The 19,350-nt window shown below is 44.3% G+C and overlaps 2 non-coding genes and 1 pseudogene across 2 annotated transcripts; 2 read left to right on the forward strand and 1 right to left on the reverse strand.

Annotated features, from left to right (window-relative positions):
- Positions 1-204: 204 nt before the first annotated feature.
- TRNAM-CAU (transfer RNA methionine (anticodon CAU)) lies at positions 205-277 on the reverse strand. Its single transcript has one exon. It is a non-coding gene; the product is annotated as a tRNA-Met (tRNA).
- A 5,153-nt stretch (positions 278-5,430) lies between these two features.
- LOC128132705 (ribosomal protein S3, mitochondrial-like) lies at positions 5,431-10,374 on the forward strand (annotated as a pseudogene).
- A 3,846-nt stretch (positions 10,375-14,220) lies between these two features.
- Positions 14,221-14,294, forward strand: TRNAD-GUC (transfer RNA aspartic acid (anticodon GUC)). The gene has a single exon. It is a non-coding gene; the product is annotated as a tRNA-Asp (tRNA).
- Positions 14,295-19,350: the final 5,056 nt, after the last annotated feature.

Raw genomic sequence — 19,350 nt, forward strand, 5'->3', positions numbered from 1 at the left:
CCGTTACCGGAGTGCTGCGCTTCTCAGGGTCGTCTGAGTCAGAGCAACCCCGCCGGGGCGATCCAGTTACCCGGTTCACTATTATTCTAAAACCATTGAACCGTACTAGCTTCGTTACAGACTTGATACTGAACTGTTCACCATCCGAACATTCGCTAGCTGGCAACACAACTTTGACCACCCAAAAAAAGATCTCAAGTGATTAGGCGGGGACAGGATTCGAACCTGTAGTCTTCAGATCATGAGCCTGATGAGTTGACCATTCCTCCACCCCGCTTGATGAATTCCCATTCGAAAAAGGTTAATTAGCTAAGATCGATCAGAAGGTGTGTTAAGCATATAGTCATTGTGGTTACAGACGGGTTCAGTTTGCGATTAGACTAAGAACCTTCTCCGTCTAAGAAAGCTGCTTCACTTCTCCCCCCTGTCATGTATTGGCTCTCTCTCTTTCCGCTTATAGAGGAGTTAGCTAGTTTGCATTCCTCTATCTTCATCTCTAATACTAATAGGCGACAATCACCAACTTCATCACTGCCTTCTTATGACACATCGATTGTGTTCCCACCCATTTCACTATTTCAGAGCTCTATCCCTTTCTGGGTCTAGTTTTCCTCTCACCCAGAAGGTGGCTAACTCCTTGGTCTTACGAGCCGCTTACGCTAACTCAAGCAGGTTCCGGGAGGGACATCTTAGGCAGTAGAATCGAGCAGTGCCGTTCATTGACTACATACGAGTTTATGAATAAATGAAATGGCCTCATCTATTGTAGCGATACGAACTAAGAAGCAATAGTAAAAGAAGCAATCATCTCCGGGGAGTAAGATGATAGTCTGGACAGGTTCTTGGACGCCTCTAAATAGCACGGGTCCAAGCTTGATTGATTGATTCTTTTCAAAGAAGCTCCTGTAACCAATCTAAGCATTAGCATTTTCACCATTCTAATGGAAACACAATTCATTGGATTCAAGCCCTTCTTGAAAGAAGTCCTCTAACTAGATCAGCAAAGTAGGTAGCATCGCTCAATTGATTCTATAACTCACCATAGCAAGGTAAGCAGCTCTGTATGAGTCGTTACTAACAACCGAGAAGCCAGTCTCTCAGCTGATAGCTCATCGGATCATGCAGCTCCTGATCAGGTCATAGAAAGAAGGAAGTCCGAACTCAAAGGCAGCGTCTGAGCCAGCTGTCCTTAGTAGACTGGAAGCCAGATAAGGAAGTCTGGTCTAGCTCTCGAAAGTGGAAGGCAGAAAAAGGATAGATGAAAGTGGGGAAAGTAGGGCTACTCACATTGATTTACAACCAAAAATCCTATCTTGAAAATGACATCTTCGTGAAATAGAGAAAGCCGCCCCGTCTCCAACTGAGGTCTTCTCGCCCACTGCCAGGAAGATTCGATCCCAACGACCGCCTCGCAAGACCTCTGTACTTTTTTCTTGCCTTTCCTTATTTTCATTTCAGGAAATCCACTTCTTTACTAGAGAGAACTCGATTTGAAGCTTTCATTCCTCTTCAGGTGGTTTGCTTTCTCTTTATTTAGCTATTGAGCAAAAAGAGTTCGCTACCTTTCTGCGTCAATCTTGTTTTCGGGGGGTTCGTAAGCTGCAAGAAAGGAGAGAGAGGCAGGCTATCTCTTTTTTGAAGTCAGTGCTTGTATTTGGTCGTCCAGTTCTTCCAGGAGGAAAGGGGCATTCTTCACTCCTTCGCAACGCCTCTATGTACTACATAAGGGGCGGACTAAGGGCCCATTGGTTCTACCTTCTTTTCTTTGTCGGCGACAAGGGATCTCTCAACCCCCGCTAAGCATCCATAGCTAAATGGTTCAACATTTGAAGTTCTTTCCAAATGGTTCAACATTTGAAGTTCTTTCCTTGGTCTTCATTCAGTGAAAGGAGTGAAGCTTTCCGCAGCTGGAAAGCGGAGACCCACGAAGGCGAGATGATCCCAAAGCGAGAATGAAGATAAAGCCATTACTTGACCAAGAACGTGAGAGGATTGAACACACCTTCCCCGGACCGGGTGGATACACTTTTTGACCCTTCCCAGGATTGAACTACGGGATCGATCTCTTATTTAACAAGATATGAAAGCCACGAGCCACTTTCTTTCGATGTGCTGTCATGATCACATTCTCAGTTTCGTACGAGATTCCCAGTTTAGCTTACGGGGTCAAAGTCTTCTTTGGACTTTTCCAATTCTATTTCTTTTTCATCAATCGGGGCGAGAGGGAGCTGCTTCGAGGAGGCGACACCCACTAGTTTTGTCCGGATCAAACTCTCCCCAAAGCAGGTAGGTGAGAAGGGCTCGGCTCCATGCAGGTCTTTCACCAACGGCTGGCACTGAATTAGCGCGATGCGAAAGAGTCCGGGCTTAGTCGGCGGGGATAAGATTCTATTCTCGGAGTCAGAACTACTCCTATGCAAGGCTGTCGTCTCATGCTACTAGGGCGGCTCCCTTCTCTTTAATAAATTAGGGGTCGTAGGCGCCTGTAAAGAAGATCGCTTCTATTACTACACAAGTCGATAAGTCCGAACTCTAACAACTTCAAGGACTAGGAAGGCCCCTTTTTACTCATCCGGATTTCCCTTTCATATAGGTGCTCTAGAAAGAAGATTGGATTCGACAAGAGTCTCAACGAGAATAGGCAGCTTTAGCATCAAGCACATCATCATACCGACAGTCATCCGAATGAGAGTCTCCCATTTGAATTCCCTGAGCAAGCTCTCCTCTTCCACGTTGCTGGAAAGGGCTTAGCCGCCTTTGGACAAGGACCCTTGGACCATTTACCCGGCCTCTCTATCCAGCTTTTTTCGTTCAACGACTCTAAGAAATAATGGTCTCGAACATAGGGGAATTCAGATGAAAGCTCCGGTCCTTGAATGAACGACTTAGCCCCTTGCACACTAAGGTGCCTTAGCCTATCCATACACAACCACACCCAAAGGGGAGCGCCTGCCCAACTATCCAATCTTGTTTTCCCTTTCCGGGTAGATCTTCTCATTGACAACAATAGGTATCGGCCATAACCAAAGAAATTCTTTTTCAAAGGAGGTAATTCGTTCGCTCCAAACACGACTTGCTTGTAATTTATCCTTCAATCCCAAAAAAGCAAGAATGAATGACCAAACCCGACCCAATTTCCTTATTTTCTTATTCCCGCCAGGCGCTGTTAAGCCTTTCACCTCCTTCTGATGATCATTCCACTTCTTCGCCGCGGGAACATCGCTCTACTTAAAAGAGGGAACGAAGGCCCCGACCAATCATCGTGAAGAGAACCAATAAGAGCCAAAGGAGGTGATGAAAAGACCTTCTCTCTGGCCCCTTTTTCTTGCAGCTTTCGGACTTGGCCGATCATGAAGAAGATCATCCTCGCTCGGTCACGAGTAGATAAATAAAGGAAAAAGCCTTCTCTGGAGCATGCTCATGACAAGATCCCGAACTCCTACTTTGAAGGTTGGCAGCTGCAAGACCCAAGTCAATGTCTTAAGCCGGGCCTTCGACAGCGGCATGGAAGAAAGAAAGTAGTTTTGTTCTAAAGTCGAGATTTTTAAACTATAGAAGACCATCTTCGCGAGAAAGGTCTCGATCCCTTCCCACCTTAGATCGAGCTGGCATGTCAGCCGGGGCTTCTTCCCCGGAAATCATTCCCATCCAGCCGGACTTTGAAAGTCGATCTAGCGGTGCCTTTCCCTATCGCCTTCTTTTTGATAGTCGTAAGCTAGAGCCCCTATGGTATGGTGGCATCAAAAGCTAACCATTAGGTTTGTATTGCCAATTTGAGTACTTTTTCCACTAAGCGAGAAGGGCCCTCAATCGGACAAGCGCAAATCACTCCTTTTCTCAAGTGGGAAAGACGCTTTGATATGGCTGGATCTACTACGCAAGTAGCATACTCGGATCAAGCAGCATCTCTTTTGGTTCAAAGCGAGTCCAGGAATATCTGACAGGTTGGGCGGACGGTCTCTCAAACGATTCTTCCAATCTTTTGCATCTTGTGGTGAAGGGAAGCCCAGTTATTAGTAGCAAAAAGAGAAAGATGAAGGGCTTCGCTCCCAGGTTGATGGATCAAGAAATGAATGAAAGGTTGGAAGATCCTGCCCAGGAGGAGAAGTCTCAATGGGATGCATTTGCAGAGAGAAAGAGAGATGCCGCTGCTACCAAAGGTGCACCCCGACAAAGCTACACTGCCTAAGGAATCATCCCATTTTCTCATATGAAGTCTATCAGCGGTGCTATTTACTATTCTTTCTAGTTCTGACTTGGGAAGCTGATCTCGATCTCAAGAGAAGCGTGACGATCATTCAAAAGGAGAAGGATCGGACAAAAGAAGGTGGTGACGACGGCCCGGGTGGATAGGATGGGATTCTGACCTCCACACCTGGACGGAGTGGTGACTTTGAGAGGTAGAGAGATATTAAGCCTAAGCAGAGATCTTTCTTCAAATTCTTGGTCTTGCAGGTTGGTGACCGATCAATCAGTCTCTACGACCGGATCCAGTCTGAGAGATGAGCTAGCTTTCTTTCGGGTGTGAGTGGAGCAGAATGAGTGTGAATTAAGGGTGTGATTGCTTTGATGGAAAGAGTAGCACTCCCGATAAATCGATATCTGGGGGAAAGAAATCCATATCCCTCTAATAGTAGCAGACTGCGAAGTTGAAAATCGAAGGGGAACCAGAAATCTTGATCCATGGTCCCCCGGCTTGAAGTTGTACTAGACGTCCAGAGGTGCCTTTCTTGATGGAATGAAAGAAATGCCGACCTATAATTCATGGTCATGAAGTGGAAAAGAAAGAAGTAGCATGGAAAGGAGGTGCGCTGGAAGTGGAAAGATTTTTTATTTCAAAATTTCGTATTAAGATGGATTTGATTTCAAGCCTTCTTTTTTCTTTGCTTTACATAATTTATCTTTCTATCTATCAGTGAAGACTGAATTTAGGATTTGGCAATTATTGATGGAATTCCTTCCTTCTTTCTTGAAGTGACAGAATTCTTTATTTATTTCAGGAATTTCTTTCAGATATGACGGAATTGATATCGCCATGAAATCTTTCTTTTTTTATTGCTTTCTTCTGACTCTTTACGTATACTTCACTCGTTGGGTTCGGCTGTCAGTTTCAAATCTTGAACCAGAATTGATCGATAGAAGTGCTTAAGCTGGTGGTGGAAGCATGAGTTCAGAGTTAGCATCGAAGGATGAAAAAAGACCCCCGGTTGAAGTGCCATCAAATCCAAAGGGCACATGTAGCCATGCCATGAAATACAAAGGGCTAGCCAACAAATGATAAGAAGGGCACACACGTGAAGCAAGGGGATGGAGGGCAGCCGTCCGGCGATTGAGGACCGCACATATCAAAGATAAAGAATATGAAAACCCAGACTATTTAAGTAGAACTCGGATATACTGACCGGGAGGCCGAGTTGAAAGTAAGGCTTTAAGTGAATTAAGATAGACAATACAATAGATGCTATCTAACTAAGATTTTCAGTCTTAAGCTAATCAGTATTGGTAAGACGGGTACGTAGACGCACAAGAGAGGTTTTCTAGTCTTTTAATTGAATATAGGGGCAGGGGAATCTAGTAAGAAAGAAAGAGAAAAAGGATAGAAGTCTTACAGGAATTCGATCCAGCCCCGGTTTGAGCATCTCCCTAGCCTACCTACTTTCGAAGCTATCCTTTTGTCTCTCTATCCTTGCTAACGAGAACCTGTGAGACGGCTAGTATACAAGAGTATTCACCACTAATATCACAGGCACGGTTGTGCGAGATGCGTGAATCGCAATGGTAGTCGTAAGAGATCATTTCTAGTTTAGCAAGGAGAAGGAAGCAACCGGAGAGATCTTCTTTTAAGGACAGGAAAATTGGGTCACATCTTCTTCTATTTTGCTGGAATTCGTTGATTGCTCCGTACGAATTTTCAATGGAATCCTGTTCGTTGTAAGATCACTGAAGGAGGTCCTAAATTGCGAGAGTTTTCTTCTACACGGAAAACGAAGATCTTCGAGAACTCATATTGGACCGGGAATCAAAAAGGGACAAAAGTAAAGTATAAGCGCATATGGAACGAAAAGGAAATCCAATTTCGGTAAGACTTGGTCTGAATCGTAGTTCAGATTCAAGTCGGTTCAGTGAGGGCGACCGCGAAAGTCACCGAAGGGGTCAGTCTTTTCCTTCACCCCAAATTAAAAAAAAAGGCGGGGAAGGGCGTTGCAGATGTCCGGGACGGACACGACTTCTTGTAACGCTAGAAGACCACTGGAAGACACCCGGGACCAGAGCATGTCGTGAAAGAAGCACACTGGGCGGGCGTGCTTCGACCGTGTCTCCGGGGCACAGTTGAATGTAGATATCATGAACGCGAGGTGCAGGATACCAGGACGGGAAAGCCAGGCAACCACTCCCCTATGTGCCAATCGCTAGTGCAGCCAGGGCCCCGGCGCCCAGCTCCGCTGGAGAGGCCTCGCCTGATCTGAGAAGTGCTAATTCGGTTCGGATAGACTTCATTCAAGAACGCCGCCGCCCCTGGAATAAGAAAACAAGTGCTAAGTTTCAGATTTGTGAATAAACCGAAACGAAAGAAGAGACCTTTCTCGCTCGGCGCCTAAAGCGCACTATGCTCCGCTTCAACAAATGAGAGTTTTCGGTGGAACCGGTGAACCACGCCGGTTAAATGCGTGGGACAGAGGGCTCGTAGTACCTGCTACCGCAGCTATGGGAAGGGAAGGAGCCTAAATCGACCTTTTTTTATTTTGAAAAGAAAAAAAGCAGTACAAGGAGATTAGACTCTCGGATGAGACTAAGTAGCTACCGACCGTTCCGACGCGCCCTTGAGCTATCTTGATTAAGACCGAAACCTATCTAATCGAAAGTGGGGTCTAGTTTAAGCTGTCAAACAAATGGCCTGGAAAGAATAACCACTAGTAGGGATATAGATGGAGTCTCGCTCAGTAAAGAGAGTTGTACATTCGTAGAACAGGAGAAGAGCCTTGACTTTCTATTAGATTAGTCCAGCATGCTAGCTGCAATCTTTCTAAAGCAAGAAGGGAAGGGGGAAAGTTTACTTTGAGAAAGAAAGGCCTTCTCTTCTATTTCGATTCTAATCTTAGGAAAGGTGCGTTATCGCTTTGATTTCTCGTTAGCTAGGCCTCAATAAGGACGTTTAGGCTTTACTAATAAGATAGAAAAGAAAGGGATTTTTCATCAGGGTGCGAAGGTTTGGAACCTTATAAAAACTAAGAGCGTTTTCTTTCAAATGACAACTGCCTCTTCCTGCTGCGAGGGCCTTGCACAAAACCAAACCACCCCCCCCCCCCCCCCGCCCGCTCAAGTACCAGTTGCTACGCAGGTAGGCCCACTTAGGTTAGAGGGGCATTGCCCCTCAGTTCTTACCAACCCCCAGTGTGTAATCGACATGTTGTTAGCTTCAACTCGTTCGAATAAGAATCTGCAATTACCTCTGCTGTAAATTTATTATTCATTCAGGGCGCTCGGCCGGTGCTCCTTTCTCAAACCAGAACAACTCTGAACGTTAGGGAAGAGAAGGGAGGATCACCTGAGCGAACTGACCGAAGGGACTTTACTTATCCGAACCGAACGATAGCGGCTTAAAGCTAAGAGCAGCGTCGCTGCTTGATCGGCGGGGAGGAGCATCTCAAAGTATGGGGCAAAGGATCAAAGGCTTTTACTTTGTCACCCGGGATCCACCACAGGTTGGGTTTGAGAGCCGTGTGATGGGTGACTATCCAGCACGGTTTGGAGAGCACTTTTAGTCTGCGCTGGTGAATGGAAGCCCCCCTATCAAGCAAGAAAGAAGCGGCTCTTCCCACGGCGGAGTCCGCATTGACTCTATTTATTATTATGGTAAATCAGTGTATCAAGATGTCAATCTTAGATCTTATTTCGGTTCGATACGTCCACCTACTAGACTCACCTTTGGCTTTCGTCTCGGTAGGTGTATTATTATACATTTTCCCAAAAGAACATTCATTCATTTCTTTCTTCCCCGTCGACCACGACGACAGAAATGACGCGAAAAATCCAGACCCGGAAAGGGGAAGGGCCAGTGGTGGGCATTTGGGAAAGTCGGGCCGATCGGGTGTCTTCATTCAAGCGACGGTACAGAAGAAGAACGAAACGAAGTGAGAGGCCGGGGGGCAGGGAAAAGAGTCGAGTCGATCAGGCTCGACGACCGGGAGAAGCAAAACGAAATCCGGATTTGGCCGAAAAAGAAGCAACGCTATGGATACCATGACCGATCACCATCGATAAAGAAGAATCTTTCTAAATCACTTCGGGTCAGCGGGGCCTTCAAGCATCCAAAATACGCCGGGCTTGTAAATGACATAGCCCTCCTAAATGACGACTCCTTCAGAAAAACGAAGTTATTCAAGTTCTTTTTCTCAAAGAAGTCCCCCTCCGACAGCCCCACGAGTCATCCACTTAAAAGGACCCTCCCTGCGGTGCGCCCTTCCTTGAATTATTCGGTCATGCAATACTTATTGAAGACAAAGAACCAAATGCATTTCGACCCCGTCGTAGTTCTCAATCATTTCGTGGAACCGGGCGTGGTTGAACCATCTACCATGGGGGGAGCTAATGCACAGGGAAGAAGCTTAGATAAGAGAATACGTTTCGCTTTTTTTTTCGAAAGCTCGACCAGCGAGAAAAAGTTTTTGGCCGAAGACAAAAAGTTGACCCACTTCATTCGCTGGTCGGATCATCCTCGCTTCGCAAGAACAACAAAAACCACCATCTCGCTCTTTCCTTTCTTCGGTGCTACCTTTTTCTTTCCAAGGGACGGGGTTGGGGTGTATAAGAACCTTTTTTTTGAGTATGCCCGGGAACAACTCCTACGAAAATTCAGGAAAAAATGTTGGAACCTCACGGCTAAGGATAAGGTAATGGAATTGATAGAGAAATTCATAGACCTAGGTGGGATAGGAGAATTGATAAAGGGAATAGAGATGATGATAGAGATCATACTGAGAAACAGAAGAATTCCGTATGGGTACAACTTTTATTTGAACGAAGTGAAAAAAATGCGATCTTTGTTCTCTAATAGAACAAAGACTAATACCTTAATTGAGTCGGTCAAGATCAAATCTGTTTATCAAAGTGCTTCTCCGATTGCTCAAGATATCTCTTTTCAACCGAGGAACAAAACAAGATCATTTCACTCCATTTTAGTCAAATAGTGAAGGATATTCGATTAGTAATGAAAAAAGGGGTGGAGGGGATCCGTATATGTTGTTCAGGTCGATCAGAAGGTGCAGAAATAGCTAGAACTGAATGCGGAAAGTATGGAAAAACATCTAGTAATGTATTTAACCAGAAAATAGATTATGCTCCTGCGAAAGTATCTACTCGTTACGGAATCTCAGGTGTCAAAGTGTGGATTTCATATAGTCAAAAAGAAAGGGGACGTGCTATATCCGAAACGTACGAAATATAGTAAATATCATAAAGGCAGATGTAGTAGGGGTTGCAAACCGGACGATACACGACTTGGTTTTGGAAGATATGGCACTAAAAGTTTGAGAGCTGGTCGTCTTTCATATTGAGCCATTGAAGCAGCGCGTCGAGCTATAATTGGGCAATTCCATCGTACTATGAGCGGACAATTCCGAAGAAATGGTAAGATATGGGTAAGAGTTCTCGCAGATCTCCCTATTACCGGGGAACCTACAGAAGTCAGAATGGGAAGAGGAAATGGAAATCCTACGGGTTGGATTGCTCGTGTGTCCACAGGACAAATCCCATTTGAAATGGATGGTGTGAGTTTGTCAAATGCTCGACAAGCCGCTACATTAGCGGCGCATAAACTATGTTCGTCAACCAAGTTTGTTCAGTGGTCGTAACGTAATTAGTTAGTGGGGAAAAAGCAGGCCGGGATTCAAAAGAATTAGGCGAAGTGTTTGTTCCTGAACGACGAAAGTGGAAAGGCACTAAGGGAGAGGGATATACTCCTTTCTTTTTGTAATCGCCGAAATTGTACGACGAACCTTCTTGTTCCAGGCGTACTACCCGGGTACGTTAAGGTTGAATTCTCCAGGCCCGGTTTCTAAAGTGAGAGTAGTCAGAATAAATAAGAAAGATAAGAGCTAAGATTCAGGAAAGGAAGCTTTATGGGAGAAAGGATAAAAAGTATGTATGTATCTGGTGGGGTGGGGCTATGTATGTAGAAAGGGATCAGTCTCTATCGATCCGGATACTAAAAGCGTACTGAAGACTTACTTAAGTTAAGCCCCGAAACCTATTCAGCAGTTGAAAAAACCAATTCATTCCAAGGCAAACAAAGAGGTCTTTCCTTTTGTCGTTCAGTCCTTCTCTCCTTCCATCTTTCCTTCCTTCCATGTAGGCCTCTTGTTATCCATATTGAAAAAAGAGAAGAAAAGGAAATGAAGACTAGCCTTTAGACCTAAAATATAAAAAATAGAAAAGATCTAACTACTATATGGAAGTAGTAAAGCATAGTTCTAATCCTAGGATTACATATCGCTCATCGGCCCAGAACTTGCAACTACGAAGCTCTTTTCTCGAGCGAGGCAACAATTCGTGGATCCATGGTTTGGATGAAGCTATGTACCCGGGTGGAGATGATTTGTCTCAAAGATGTTCCGCTCATCCAAGAATCTAATTGATCGGTAATTCGACCGACAACCCTAAGGGCATTGGCGCGGGCCTTCCATCTTACCGTGGCTATCTAGTCATTGACCCATTTGCTTGCGAAGCATATCATCGCTTCATGCTGTTCCCTTATGCATTGATGATTACTGATTCAAATTGCTGCAATAAGCCGCCTCTCCGCTACGAGGTTTGCGAGGACCTTTGTTACCGCGCCCGAGCTAGCACTAGTTCGTACCTCGTTCGACTATTAGATCGAATAGGCGTCTTATTAAGCGGTCTTTTTCTTTGACGTTACATGATCAGCCGCCGATGAACGCATGTGCAAAGTAAAGTTCATCTGCCATGTCCCCGACCCCCGCATAGGAATGAATGCCCACGGTGGTTGTGCATTCTGGCGTAACGTAATAGGAAGACTTGTGATTTGGCGAGAGTTCTTGATGAGGGCTGATCCATTATATAATAGAACGAAGTGAACAAGTTGCCGGAATTTCAACAGTGAGTTCCTGGATGATATACGGATTAGAACCGAGACGACCGATGCCTCAAGCCCATGGTTTGTCTTTTTTCCGACATGCAAAATGACTCGCCCTGTCTTTCTTATCAAATCCGAGAGCACCCTATCCTCTCCTCGCTGAGCGACCCGGCATTTTCGTTCAAATATAGGCCGGCTGGCTTGGTTGCTATTATAAAATACCGGGTGGCTACAGGCTCAGGTTGCTAGTTGGCTTAGTATTGCATTGAAAGATGGTAGCTGCTTCTTCACTCTTCAAGTAGCTGAAGCTTCTGTTCAAGTCAGGAATAGGGGTTGATAAAAGTAAAAATTTTCTTTCGAGATTAGGTTAGTGTTCCGTTTTTTCGGATGCTTTTCCGTTAAAGAGAACTACAAGAATGAGAGGGCAGATATGATAGAGCTGCACTCTCAGACCGCCACCCATATTATGGAGGATCTGTATCTGCCTCATGAGCCGGATGATTGCCTCCGCGAAATGTTGGAGGATCTAAGGGGGACCCTAGTTGTCTGAACGGGGCTATTGACCCGTATTTGACAAAAAGGGTAGCCACTCAGTTGAAAGCTATCTTAGAATAGGAAGAAAAAGATTGAAAAAACTGTTCAAACCTATACCTAATTTTCTTTGATTATTCAATTTTGATTAGCGTTGATTGCTCTTTTCATTAAAGCTTATGCCGTAGAAGCGGACATCCGGCTATTGGCGTTTTATCCGCATCTTCCCGACCGGAAGGGCTTCGCTTTGTTTGGGATGAACTCGCAAAGACTCGACCCGGGGACTTCCCTCGTAGAGTGGCCTCTTTTATAAGACTCGACTTTATCAGTGGAACTAAAAAAAAAAAAGAATCTAACGCTCTAGTCTAATTGAAGACTTTCAATGCACATGCTATTTGAAAGCTCTTTCAAATAGGAAAGGAAGTAGGAAACTAGCTTCTGAGAGAAATGTAAGAATTGCTGCTCTTAGCCGGCCTGGGGCCACGAGACCCTAACTCAAATACCTCAGCCGGTACTGCTTAGCCTGTAGCCGGTCTAGCTCTCGGAGTTCCGGATATAGGGCTTTTCCTTGCTCTTTTCCCTTGCATCGAAGCTAAAATCCAAGAATGAGGAATGCCATGAATCAGACTAAGGAACGATGCCATCAAAGGAAGTAGTAAAGTAAGAATCAGAGGACTTTCAGGCTTCTACCCTAAATCTAGCCAAAAGCCTATTCCGAAAGTACTATCAAACGAAGCTCAGTTCAAGGCTGTTATCCCACACCATCCCGAGCCTCAAGTCAGCCCATCCATCTTCCCTCGCTCTGAAGCTAGAGGAAGCTCCGTTTCAATCCAAGGAAGGTTCGGAAGGTAATACCAGGAAACTAAGAACAAATCCTCGCTTCGTAGCCAACCGGTTTAGCTTTTGAATATGAGTGAAAAGTAGCTTCTGCTTTGCTATTAAATCCCTCACTTTCTAAGAAGATCAAGGGCAAGCCCTCCTACGATTACGATGACTGTAACGAAGTCTCAAAAGATAGAGAACTATAAGATAAGAGGGATTCCATGGGTGAGAAGGCTGACATGAAGGCTCTCATTCCAAACCGGTAAAGTGCAAGGGGCAAGCAGTTGACTCTTTCACTCGGACTCACTAGCAACTCCAGGAGCGACCCCTCATCATCTTACGATGAAAAGCAGGTTTATTCCGTGATAAACCACAACGAGTAAGCGAGATAGGGTGAGGTAAAGCCTCAAACCGATCAAAGGAGCCTCCGTAAAACCTCATCAGACAGGTAGCGGAAGCTGATAGAAAGGGGCGATGAGCTCAGTAGAGGAGAAGCCGTCCTGATGAAATAGAAAGCCCTAGCTATGAGTGACTCAAATCTAGCCGTGATGCGCGAGGGCCAATATTCAAATGAAAGCAAGGGGCTGATTGCCCTCATGGGGAAGGGATGAATACGAGCAGTCGGAAGAGCAGCTCTCTCAGAAGCAACCAATCCAAGAATTGATGGATTTGGTAGAGTGTCAGTCACAATACTAGAACCAAGTTAGGTGAGCTTGAAGGCATCGGTTGAAGCCCTTAGTTGCAAGGTCTTTGACTGTGCCCAAGAAAGGGATGGATCAAAGATCTTAGATAGTTCCCACTTCCACTTAACAAAGGAAAGATATCACACACTACACAAGACAATCATGTGCAAGCTGCTTGAGTTGAATCAGCCTCAATTCCTCTCTCACTCACAATGAAAGCTAAGAGCTTGCTCGAAGACAGCCTTTACTTTATAGTTGTAATCTATCCTATCCTATCCTTTAGGCAGGGATAGGTTCATAGGAGGACTTGGTTACATAGGAAGGAAAGGCTTAAACTAGAAGGGATAAGAAAGGGAATTTGTGCAACACTCTTAGTAGAAGGCCGAGTTGAAACTCCCTCTATCCGCGTACAGGACAAGCAAGTTATTGAGGGCTCTTTATGCCAAATACTTTGACACTACAGGGGAGAAAACCAGAAATCTCCTAAGCAATAAAGATCTTCCTATTGATACTAGCATTAGTGCGACTGGCTCCCGGGGAAAAGGAATTACACTAGATCTTGGCAATGGCACTCCAACAAGCTCGGCAGGGAGAGAAAGAAGAGAAGGAGAAGAGGAAGTACGAAGAAAAGGGTATGAAATAGGTTGCTTGTAGCGATTTCGATTGCTTATTCGGTTGGGATTACCAGCCGACTTGCCTGACCAAAGAATAAGATAAAAAGAAGAGTTCCCGCCTACAGCTACATGCCCATTCAGAGCTATACCTGGAATCGAGCTAACTGCATAAGAAAAGGGGAACTTTCCTAAAAAGCCTAATAGCAATTAACCGCATTGGATCCGACGAATCACACTCTGAAAGGAGGCACCCTCCCTTATTACGTTACGGTCGAACCTCGCCTTTCTTCCTTCCTCTCCCGTTGTTCGAGCGTCTTCAAACCTTCGCTCCAATACTTTCGAACAACTCTCGTACCCTTCGCTCATAAGCTAACTAAGAGCATGCCTTCGATCCGGCGTGAACTCTTTGCATTGCCTTTAGAGTAGATGTAGTAGATTGAGATCTCTCGACAACCGTAAGAGGTTAAGATTCCAACCTGGGATTGTAGTTCAATCGGTCAGAGCACCGCCCTGTCAAGGCGGAAGTTGCGGGTTCGAGCCCCGTCAGTCCCGACGCCGGATTCAAAAAAGACATCAATTCCTCTCTCCATTTTCTGTGGACAAAGAGTAGGATCTAATTTCCCAGCAGGAGGATCCTTCTTTCGTTTCGCATTTCTCATCGGACAAATAAAGTAAAGGAATCCAAATGACAATAACTAGTAACGGGGATAGACATATGTAGATTGGTACAATCGGGGGTATCACCATATTCAGGATTCAAAGAGATACCGTACTGGTCGAGCTTTTTTCAATTGTTCCTCCTGGTCCATCGAATAGAAAACTTTGTGGTATATCGTATAATAAGATCAAGGTTGCACGTGAATCTGACTCTAAAATTTTTAGGAGCCTCTTGCTTTTGGTGAATTATCGGTGCTTAATGCAATAACCGGTGAGCAAACTTGCGACGTGCTTACGCCATCGCGGACGTCCGGGTATGGATTACTGGAGTGAAGGGATTGGCACGAACCAGAGTGTGCTTCGAGACCATCTTTCTCTCAGGAAAAACAACGAACAGGGGACAACCTCGTTCCCAAGTCTCATCAATCTCAATGTCTATGGGTCCACAACCCGATTGAAAAAAGTTTAACATCCTGAACGAACTTCTTTCCTTAAACCCTCGTAAGGTATCTCTATCACTCGTTACGCCGAATCAATCAACAAGCAACCATAATTTTCTATCTTCAACGCTTCAGGCAGGTGGCCTAGCTAACACAGCAAGGACTTACACCATATACTCAGTGCCCCTAATAGATGTGGAATTAGACTTTCTCTCTTCTATTTTTTTAGACGGATATCGAACTCCTTCTTGGATTCAAAAAATGTGGGAATAAAGAGTATTAACAGAAAATATTTCATCTTTCCTTGATGCGGCAATAAATAGTCCTGACTTTCCTGAAAGCTTACTAAGGTGCGACGCCTGATTGTGAGTCTCATAGCCATACGAGAGCTTGGAATTACACCCTAGAAGGAGTTAGTCAAAGCCTTCCTTTCGCCCTCGCTTTCCTTCATCTCATGCATCTGGGGAAGGAAGCGAAGCTGTTTAAGTAAGAGTTAGCGCCTATGGAAAAGAGATTTTAATCGCTTTGTGGCGGGATAAGCTGTGATCTTATTCCTAACTTGGGATATTAAGTAAAATAACATCACTCATTGGTAAAGCATGAATTACCCTTCGAGTTGTGGCTTCTTGTTCATCTTTCACTATCTAACCTTTCATTTCAGGTTCTCTTCTCTTAGTCTTCCATGGCCCATTCCTCTAGAAATGACTTTTTAATAACCTAATAAGAGATCTATTACGCGCATCATCGCATAATCTATTTTCTTGGAAGGAATTAGCTAACTAGCCTAGCTGACAAGGCATGGCATGAATGGTGGGATGCTAACTCGATTCGCCCTTGCCTCTACAGGATTAATACCTTATATAAAAAAATAGAAAGCACCAAAGGTAAGCAGTTCCCAGTCGAAAGATAAAATTATTCTTAGCAGTTAAACAAGTGAATGGAATTTTTCCCCCCTATTGGCTGACTGGGCTTCCCCAGTGTCATCATCGACCCGCTCCTGCACCATCTCAACCTTAGTGAATAAAAAAGGGTGCTTGTGCTTCTTAAGTAGCATTTACTTACCTTCTTCATCGAAGGCTTCCACTGATAGGGAACTGTTCTATCTAATGTGGCATTATCACGTGCGGCAAGTGTTTCTGCCTCATCCCCACCCTGATGGCTATAGTCGAGCATAAATGACTTATCTATTTAGTAGCTGAACCAAAGAGAAAGTAAGCCCTGTCGCTCTCACTACAGCCTTTCACTTTAACCGGGCATAGGCCCTCTTTCCTAATTCATCTACTGGTCTTATCTTACAAGCACTAGAATGAGAGAAGGACTTCATGGCTTGACTTTCTCACATAAAAACTTCATTAGTATAGATTTGTAGCCCGTTCTGGGTCTTTAACCGAAACTGGGACTAGGCATGGAAAACCTCGATCAACGTCCTTCTCTCCCGAGGTTCGAAATGTGGAGGTACCTTTACCGTCACCTGCTAGCTCTGTCCGCCACGGGTTAGCGACATAAAGTGCGAATAAAGGTTCATCAGGACATTTTCTTCAACAACTGAAGCCCTTATTATCCCAGCCTCCAAAGGAAGTAAAGACTACAAGTGATGTCTTACAAAACCATTTTACATTCTTGAACTAAACTATGCATATTGTGACATCCCCTAATTTCTCGGCCAGAAAAGACCGATTTAATTTATGCTTTTTAAAATAAAATCAGAGAAATCTTTTTAAAAGATGTTGCGGAATTGGTCCCCAAACAAAATATGATAAAAGTTTATCAAAACCCTTCATTAAGAAGGTATATGTTTTCCATACATATATATCAAAACCTCGGGATGTCATGTTCCGATACAGATCAAAAGCATAAACAAGACATTATAAGCCTTTCAACAGTTATTTACAACTACTGGCCTATAATCCAAAAAATCTCTCATTGTCCTCCGACTATGCTTGGGGTCCACTACCTGTAACATAAAAGGCTGAGTGGGTCAGGCTTGGGAGCCTGGTGAGCATATAGGGTTTTCAACCCACAATAATATTAAACTTACTAAGTTCATCAATCAACAATAACCCTGATTACCCATTCCCGTTATCCTCACTTTATGTCCCTAAACACTTGTCACAAGGGACCTAGCCTAAAGAATATCATCGGGATGGACACTACTGCTAAGGGGTTTCCTCAGCCATACATGTCCTAAAGGCAACCATGAGGGGGATGGAGTACAGCGAATGAACACTCTTAGTTCATTAACACCTACAGGTTGCGGACCTGCTAATGTTTCCCACTGGACTGTCTAGAAAGTCTGTGGTCGTCATCCAAACTCCGCTAGATTACTAGATCTCAAAACACATCGAGGCCTCTCATCAATTTTATTTTATCACACATCACAATCTACCCATGTTCTACCCAACATATTTGTAGATAAAAATACTTATACAGTTTAAAACTTGTATAAAACATCAACACAACAATCTCCTCAATTAAATAATTAATATATTTACACATAGCACGTATTATAAGGTAAATACTTCATATCTATGTGTAAAATGAAAGTGACTATACACTCACATGATTTGATGATAATCGGGCAGCAATTCGTTTCCTAAAACGACCGTTTCTAATAAAACCGGGAGTTTTATTGAGAAACCGGGCTTTGTAAAAGTCGGGCTTCGAAACCGAAAAAATAAATTTTCCGGGCTTCTCGGGCACTTCGTGGGGTATTCCGGGCTTTACAATCGATACCGGGGCTTTGCGGGATGTTAATATGAAGAAAATATGGGTTTAGGGGCTAAATATGGCAAAATTCCAAAAATACCCGGGAGGTCTCGCACCCTCCTATTTATAGGGGGAAGCTTCTGATCGGACGGCCAGGAGGCTTCTGATCCGACGGCTGAGAAGGCTCGCAGAGGGGGAGGCTCGCATGAGGGCTGCGCGTGCGAAGGGCTCTCTGGCGGCTTGTGATTGGACCGAGGTCTAGGGTCCGAAGTAGGGGGTTCGTGGCGCCTGCGAGGGTTCGGACTCATGAGTCACTACACACGCGTCGGATGCGAGGCTCGCCACTGAGGCTTCTACGTGTAGTCAGCGGATTGGACCGCAGCTCGGACTCGGAAGGACATGACACGCCTCGCCAGGTGGCTTCGTGACTCAGCAGCCTGGTGACTCAGCAGCTTCGGTGACTCAGCAGGACACGTGTCACATGCGAGGCAAGGGTGACGTGGCAAAGTGTGACTATGCGAAATTTCTCGGTTTTCGCGCCAAAACTTCTAAAATCCATAACTTTCGCATACCAGCTCCGTTTTTGACGTTCTTTATATGCACGCGTAGCTAAAATTACGATCTACAACTTCCGTTTAGACTTCGTCGGCTAATTTTGACTTTAAATTTTATATTATTATTTTTAACAGACCGGGACAGGAAATTCGTTAAAAATTCATAACTTCTTCATCCGACGTCCGTTTTCGTCAGAATTTTTACCGTTGTGCTCCTAATGACGAGACCTTTAATTCTCGTTTAGGTTGTGTCGGCTAAAAATCGCTCGATCTAAAATTCGAGTTTTTAGCTGTCTACTGCTACGCTGAAACTTCGAAAAATCATAACTTCCTCATACGAAGTCAGATTTGGGCGTTCTTTTTATCGAACTTCTCGGTTTAACGAATACTACAACTTTCATTTAGATTACGAAGGCTAAAAAGTAGTTTATAAAAAACTCACTCTTTACGACATTCAGCACCGTGCCGGTTTTGTCGCGAAACTTCGACAGGTCATAACTTCTTCGTTATAACTCGAATTTTGGTATTCTTTATATCCCCGAAATCCTTGTTTCGACCACTACAAATTTATGTAAAGATATCGGGCTTATCTCACACTTTAATTTTGACGCTTATTTTTATTTTAATTAATTAAGCCCTAATAATTAAGCATAAAACACATAATTCACATAATATTCACATAACTCCTTTTCATTTCTTCAAAATGAGTTACAAAGGTTAACCTAGACTATCAACTCAATATAAATGCCTAGGATAGAAACACAAGTGTTACAATTCTCTCCCTCTTAGGATGATTCCGTCCCCGGAATCACATATCACCAAACAACTGCGGGTAGCGACTCATCATGTCACTCTCCGTTTCCCAAGTGAGATTTGGTCCATTCGTATGTTTCCAGCGCACAAGCACTAAATCGACCATCTTGCATCGTAACTTCATAGTCTTACGGTCAACGATTGCCTCAGGTTCTTCGATCAACCTCTTGTTTTCATCCAACCTTAACTCAGAAATCAGAATTATGTCGGGCACATCTCCTGTGAACTTTCTCAAATAACACACATGAAAGGTGTTATGAATACCCTCTAGTTCTTCCGGTAACTCTAGCCTGTAAGCTTGATTCCCGATCCTCTGAAGAACTTTAAATGGTCCAATAAACCTTGGACTCAACTTCCCTCGTTTCCCAAATCTTATAAGTCCCTTCCACGGCGAGACTTTAAGTAAAACCGAATCTCCAACATCGAAGGATATCGGTC

This window comes from Lactuca sativa, chromosome 3 (assembly GCF_002870075.4).
Source record: "Lactuca sativa cultivar Salinas chromosome 3, Lsat_Salinas_v11, whole genome shotgun sequence".
Lineage (NCBI taxonomy): Eukaryota > Viridiplantae > Streptophyta > Magnoliopsida > Asterales > Asteraceae > Lactuca > Lactuca sativa.